General features: G+C 41.1%; 1 long non-coding RNA gene across 1 annotated transcript; it reads left to right on the top strand.

Moving 5' to 3' along the window:
- The first annotated feature begins 596 nt into the window (after positions 1-596).
- On the top strand, positions 597-5,956 carry LOC124263990. Its single transcript, XR_006895010.1, has 2 exons — positions 597-3,664; positions 3,706-5,956. It is a non-coding gene; the product is annotated as an uncharacterized LOC124263990 (long non-coding RNA).
- The last annotated feature ends 1,450 nt before the right edge of the window (positions 5,957-7,406 follow it).

The following is a 7,406-nucleotide window of genomic DNA, read 5'->3' as shown; positions in this document are numbered from 1 at the left end:
ACACAAGAACATACACCTTTAACCACTTATCTGTTGACACACACGAACATACACCTTTAACCACTTATCTGTTGACACACACGAACATACACCTTTAACCACTTATCTGTTGACACACGAACATACACCTTTAACCACTTATCTGTTGACACAAGAACATACACCTTTAACCATACACACCATATACACCTTTAACCACTTATCTGTTGACACAAGAACATACACCTTTAACCACTTATCTGTTGACACACACGAACATACACCTTTAACCACTTATCTGTTGACACAAGAACATACACCTTTAACCACTTATCTGTTGACACAAGAACATACACCTTTAACCACTTATCTGTTGACACAAGAACATACACCTTTAACCACTTATCTGTTGACACAAGAACATACACCTTTAACCACTTTATCTGTTGACACAAGAACATACACCTTTAACCACTTATCTGTTGACACAAGAACATACACCTTTAACCACTTATCCGTTGACACAAGAACATACACCTTTAACCACTTATCTGTTGACACAAGAACATACACCTTTAACCACTCATCTGTTGACACACACGAACATACACCTTTAACCACTTATCTGTTGACACAAGAACATACACCTTTAACCACTTATCTGTTGACACACACGAACATATTCCTTTAACCACTTATCTGTTGACACAAGAACATACACCTTTAACCACTTATCTGTTGACACACACGAACATACACCTTTGACCACTTATCTGTTGACACACGAACATACACCTTTATCCACTTATCTGTTGACACAGGAAAATCCTTCCTATGACACAGTTCCCAGGTATTTTTATGACTTTCAAATTTTCACAGCAAACTGGGAATACGTTTGTTGGGTTGTTGTTTTTAAGGTTGGCTGGAGGTCTAGTGCCCATCTGTATTGTTACAGTATGTTACCTCACTCACTCACTCATTCACTGGTGTGGACACGTTGAGCTGTATATGTGGAGGTCACAACAGTCAGAGAGGAAGTGTCAATGTGAAGTGTTTTATCGTCCACTGGAGATATTGCTTGGGTGACATGAAGCAATGAATTGCAACACAGTTGCTTTGGAGACCATTGTGATGTCATTGGTTACCATGATGTCACAATAAAATGACATCACTACCGTAATCACTTTGTCACTGAATTTGTTCAGCTGTACCTCTTACAAACTTACGGTGAAGTTTTAAACTCTTGTTGATGTATTTGAGAAGGAAAAAACAGAGGGTTGGGTTTGTCAATGTATCTACGTCACTTGTTGAATGTATGGATTCCTTGACCTAGTCAAAGTAATGAATTCACCTTCAAAATGTGTCGAATCAAATAGGTGCCTAGTGGTTAATAGTCGATGTTGTTCTCTCTCCGACAGGGTGTTATTGCTGAAAGATATAGACCTTCTGTCACCTGGGTGTGATTGTGCTGTCATCAACGGACAACAAACCTCAATGTTTCATTCCCAGCCTTGTCTTATTGTTAGCATGTCGTAAATATATGTAAACATCTCAAACTTGTTACCATGGTTACGTTGTATTTTCTCTGTACATAACCTGTAAATATCAGTGTTGATCATGAACCTATGTATTAAGCAGTGACAGAGTAGATGAAGCGTTGGTCATGTGTTGACCATTACCAGCTTGTCAGCTTCAGTGTATATTGAAAATAAATTATATAAACATTATGTACAGTATACATGCGTAGCACACAGGCCCTGTCAGCTAATCAGTGAGCTTTCGGACTTAAGCAGTGTCCCTAACAACCAAAATGACTGAGAACTGCTACGTAGTATGAAAGATTATAAAACAGCTCAGGTCTTCTCCCATCCTACCACACCCAAGATGCTCTGCTTCTCCCATCCTACCACACCCAAGATGCTCTACTTCTCCCATCCTACTACACCCAAGATGCTCTACTTCACCCATCCTACCACACCCAAGATGCTCAACTTCTCCCATCCTACCACACCCAAGATGCTCTACTTCTCCCATCCTAACCCCCAAGATGCTTTACTTCACCCACCCTACCACGCCCAAGATGCTCTACTTCACCCGTCCTCCAGACACAGGCATTTTGCAGTTAAGTGCATTCACATAAGCAGTTTTATGGAAGTCTTTTCGAAGTATAGTTTTTGATGGGCATTTAGAAGTTAGAAGAATGTGAAGACATGAAATTTGTGGGTAGCAACTTCTTTATTGTTTGTAACGTTTCAGGGCTACTTGCTATTTTATTATGATTTGAAGGGCTGCTTCTCATCCCTTAAATATGTTTGGCAGTGGGGTAGCCTAGTGATTATGGAAGACTTGGGTTCGATAAGCCACTTGGGTAGTTCTCAAAGAAGTTGTTAACTATTATGTTTCATGACTTCCTTGGAAAAATGTATTAAAATATTTGGGCAATGAAGACACTATTGTTGATGGGGTATTTTGTGATGTCTCAGTAGATGATGTGATGATGTCACAGTAGATGATGTGATGATGTCACAGTGGATGATGTGGTGTCTTGTGATGTCACAGTACATGATGTGATGATTTCACATTGGATGATGTGATGGTGTCTTGTGATGTCACAGTACATGATGTGATGATGTCACAGTGGATGATGTGATGGTGTCTTGTGGACATGTTTAGCTTCTGTGTGCAGATTCCACAGACAACACTTCTCTGTGACTATATGTCAGGATGCCTGTCAAATACAATACTTGTACAGAATATCTGTACAATACACACAGAAATGTTGTAGTGTCCGTGAACCATCCTCACTTGGCAGGGGAATTGGGGGCCCTCCATGTCACAGTATTTGGCATTATCAGAGCTATTTTTTCACCAAGGTAGCTATTAAATGTTTTTGAAATGCTTGAAAATGTATTACATAAAGATGTGTGGTAGTGTCATGTAGGTAAGAATTTATGGACGTCAACTTCTTTATTTTGATGGACACGGCCTTTCGGAATATATTCTTACTCCTACGTCAGGTGAATGAAAGACTAGGAAACAGACAGCTATATATGTACATGTGTCATGGTCTTGAAGTCGCTGCCATTTGGACCCAGCGTGGACCCGCTTTGTGTATGTCTGAAACTGTGCAATGAATAGTCTATTTGCTATCTTTCTATTCATCGTCATAGAACTGGGGAGTTCCTCAGATTAGTCGTCACTTGTTACAGGTAGTCCCAGTCTTTGTTGGTTGACGTGCAGATAGAGAGGTACTGTACCACTTGGTCAGTCCATGTTGTCGCCGCCGGTCCTGTTTATCTTCCTGACAGTCAGATGTATGTGCAATTGTTTCATTACTGTGAAGCTATGTCACAACCACAGCCACGCGTGTACTGGCGTGATTGATTCCAACGGGGTAATTAGAATTATAGGAGTTCTCTCTAATGTCCTTGTAATGCGAGTTCCGGAAATGTCAGTCTCCTGTAATATATTTGATATGTACCAGATTTTCACAACTAACATGTTATAAAGACCGTATCTACCAATGCAGTAACAGGATTGTTTCCATGCACCTGCCTGGGGACCTGTTTGTTACATTGACAGTGCCCATGTCGTACAGTAGCTGACATACTGTAGCTCACATCCATATTACTTGTAGTTTAGGTACAAGGCCCTGCCTGGCCCACCCACTTTAACCATAGTTTAGGTACAAGGCCCACCCTCTTTAACCATAGTTTAGGTATTTAGGTACAAGGCCAACCCATTTTACCCATAGTTTAGGAACAAGGCCCACCGACTTTTCCCATAGTTGGGTACAAGGCCCACCCACTTTACCCATAGTTAGGTGCAAGGCCCATCCACTTTAACCATTAATAGGTGCAAGGCCCATCCAGTTTAACCATAAATAGGTGCAAGGCCCACCCACTTTAACCATAGTTGGGTACAAGGCCCACCCACTTTAACCATAGTTGGGTGCAAGGCCCACCCACTTTAACCATAGTTGGGTGCAAGGCCCACCCACTTTAACCATAGTTGGGTGCAAGGCCCACCCACTTAAACTTTAGTTAGTTGCATGGCCCACCCACTTCACTCATAGTTGGGTGCAAGGACCACCCACTTTACCCGTAGTTGGGTGCAAGGCCCGCTCACTTTACACATAGTTTAGATGCAAGACCCACCCACTTTACCCATAGTTTAGATGCAAGACCCACCCGCTTTACCCATAGTTTAGGCACAAGACCCACCCAATTTACCAATAGTTTAGATGGAAGACCCACCCACTTTACCCATAGTTTAGGTAAAAGGCCCACCCACTTTACCCATAGTTTAGGTACAAGACCTAGTATTGATTAGTTGATCCTAATTCTGGAATCAATAGTCTTAGTGGTTTCCCTCACCTAACCATGTTGTGGTTGAGAAATAGTTTCTCTATGATTTTGATGACCTGTAGTTGTGTCAGTTTACTCATTTTACATTCATGTCCGGATTGGCCAGTGAATGCCTGGCTTAGAATCACCTGTACCAACAATTGTGGGAAGTCACCTTAATGGTTTGTGTTCCCAATAGTCAGAGTGTTAAGATTGTTATTGACAAAATGTTCCCCTAAACACTGGTTAAATGCAATGTACCTTTGGTGACAGGTAGAAACATTGATTTTTGGAAATTTATGTTACAAGTTAGATATTGTAAATGGAAATAAGCAGTGAGTTTGTGTGAGTGAGTGAGTTTGCATGTCCTTTTTTTCTTGATTCAACTCCATAGTCAGCATCTGTAGAGCGCAGCATCAGTCGGCTCTAGTTTTATTAGACTAACATTTGATGCAAAGTGAAATATTTGTAAAATCTCAGTATCTATATATGTATTTTTGTTGATTTGTTGTGTCACACACCTATGTCTCTATGCATCTGGAGAAGTGCTATAAGCTGCTAGCGGCTATTGTCTCACAGCCTGCAAACCTGCATTTTGAATGAACTAGCTTGGGTTCGGGCTATAAGCTGTGTTGTCTATAAGGGGATTTAATATGTAGCTAGTCTTTGTTGGCTGACTTGTTGTTAGTGTTTCAACTTTAGCATGTACATTGTCATATTTCAGCATTGTTAACTATTTCTTTGGAGTCCTTTGAGAATTGAGGAAACTGTTAATAGTTCATCACTTATATATCCACTATATGTCAGTTGTCCAGGTTCCCAGAAACTACACGTTTAGCCTTGGAGGATTGGAAGATGTGTGCGAACATGTTGGAGATTGTAGGAGTGCTTCCAGCAGTGCTGGCATCACACTTGGGAACAGGCATTTGGTGATGGACACTGAACGAGAGCCAGTACAATCATCTGTGTATACTCTCTTTCTGCGTGTACTCTCCGTGACTTTCAGATATATTTTGAACAGGGTTGTATGAAGATGACATTGCATATAATTGATGAGACTTGTACATATAATGTTGTTGATTATGAGTGTATATCTGACTACTTCTATACTTGTGACAGGGAGCCAGAAGTATTTCATACTATATACAGGTTCATAGTATCAGTAATCACTGAGGGGCACCATGGCATGAAACCAGTGTCACTCTCAGTCATAGACAAGTATACATTGAATCACAGGAAACTTTTGACCTCATGGTATTGTGTCACAGACTCAAATCATTAATCCCCATATTCACTTAATGTATAGTGCATGCAATATATCACAATTTTCAATTCCTTCAATGTAATTGAAAACATACTAAAAAATTCATAACATATGTTTCTATATATTCAGGGTTTGGATAGTATTATCCTCAACACTAGCTCTGTGCGAGAGGCAGAAGTCTTTTGTTTGTGTACAAAGGTATTGACTAAGTGTGTGAATGTTTCCAACTAGGGATGGGAGATGTCAATCCTTGCTGTCAGTAGCTAGTTGTGGGGAAAACAGCATCAGCCAACAGACTTGCATGTCTAGTAGCTTTCCCACCCTCTGTTTTGCCTGACTTGACGAAGAAATAAAAGTATGAATTTGTGCCAATGTTTCTCTTGTGTTTTACAAGCATTGTAGGACCTTCCCTGGAGTGGTGACCAGTCAAGATGGTGGTCCTGGATCAGTTTGTTTGTGGGTGAAATCAGGGTAGATTTTGACGAATGTCAGTTGGGTTGATATTGCATACATTTAGAAAGGTAGATACTGACAAACTCCAGTAAGGCAGGTAGCCAGATACTGACAAACTCCAGTAAGGTACATACTGACAAAACTTCAATAAGGTAAATACTGACGAACTCCAGTAAGACAGTTAGCCAGATACTGACAAACTGCAGTAAGGCAGATACTGACCAGTCAAGATGGTGGTCCTGGATCAGTTTGTTTGACAAACTGGTAGATACTGAAATCAGTAAGGTAGATACTGACAAACTCCAGTAAGGTAGATACTGACGAACTCCAGTAAGGTAGATACTGACGAACTCCAGTAAGGTAGATAGACAAACTCCAGTAAGGTAGATAGACAAACTCCAGTAAGGTAGATACTGACGAACTCCAGTAAGGCAGTTAGCCAGATACTGACGAGCTCTAGTAAGGCAGTTAGCCAGATACTGGCAAACTCCAGTAAGGCAGTTAGCCAGATACTGACGAACTCCAGTAAGGCAGTTAGCCAGATACTGACGAACTCCAGTAAGGCAGTTAGCCAGATACTGACGAACTCCAGTAAGGCAGTTAGCCAGATACTGACGAACTCCAGTAAGGTAGATAGACAAACTCCAGTAAGGCAGTTAGCCAGATACTGACGAACTCCAGTAAGGCAGTTAGCCAGATACTGACGAACTCCAGTAAGGTACATACTGACAAAACTCCAGTAAGGCAGTTAGCCAATACTGACGAACTCCAGTAAGGCAGTTAGCCAGATACTGACAAACTCCAGTAAGGCAGATACTGACCAGTCAAGTATGGCAGTTAGCCAGATACTGACAAACTCCAGTGGCAGTCAGCCAGATTTTGACGAACTTTTGGTGAATGTCAGTTGGGTTGATATTGCATACATTTAGTAAGGTAGATACTGACAAACTCCAGTAAGGCAGGTAGCCAGATACTGACAAACTCCAGTAAGGTACATACTGACAAAACTTCAATAAGGTAAATACTGACGAACTCCAGTAAGACAGTTAGCCAGATACTGACAAACTGCAGTAAGGCAGATACTGACGAACACCAGTAAGGTAGATAGACAAACTCCAGTAAGGTAGATACTGACGAACTCCAGTAAGGTAGATACTGACGAACTCCAGTAAGGTAGATACTGACGAACTCCAGTAAGGTAGATAGACAAACTCCAGTAAGGTAGATACTGACGAACTCCAGTAAGGTAGATAGACAAACTCCAGTAAGGTAGATACTGACGAACTCCAGTAAGGTAGATAGACAAACTCCAGTAAGGTAGATACTGACGAACTCCAGTAAGGCAGTTAGCCAGATACTGACAA

Source organism: Haliotis rubra, unplaced genomic scaffold, assembly GCF_003918875.1.
Source record: "Haliotis rubra isolate DU_JTF1 unplaced genomic scaffold, ASM391887v1 Scf90, whole genome shotgun sequence".
Classification (NCBI taxonomy): Eukaryota; Metazoa; Mollusca; class Gastropoda; order Lepetellida; family Haliotidae; genus Haliotis; species Haliotis rubra.
Note: the sequence above shows the minus strand (reverse complement) of the source record. Positions and strands in the feature narration are given on the sequence as shown.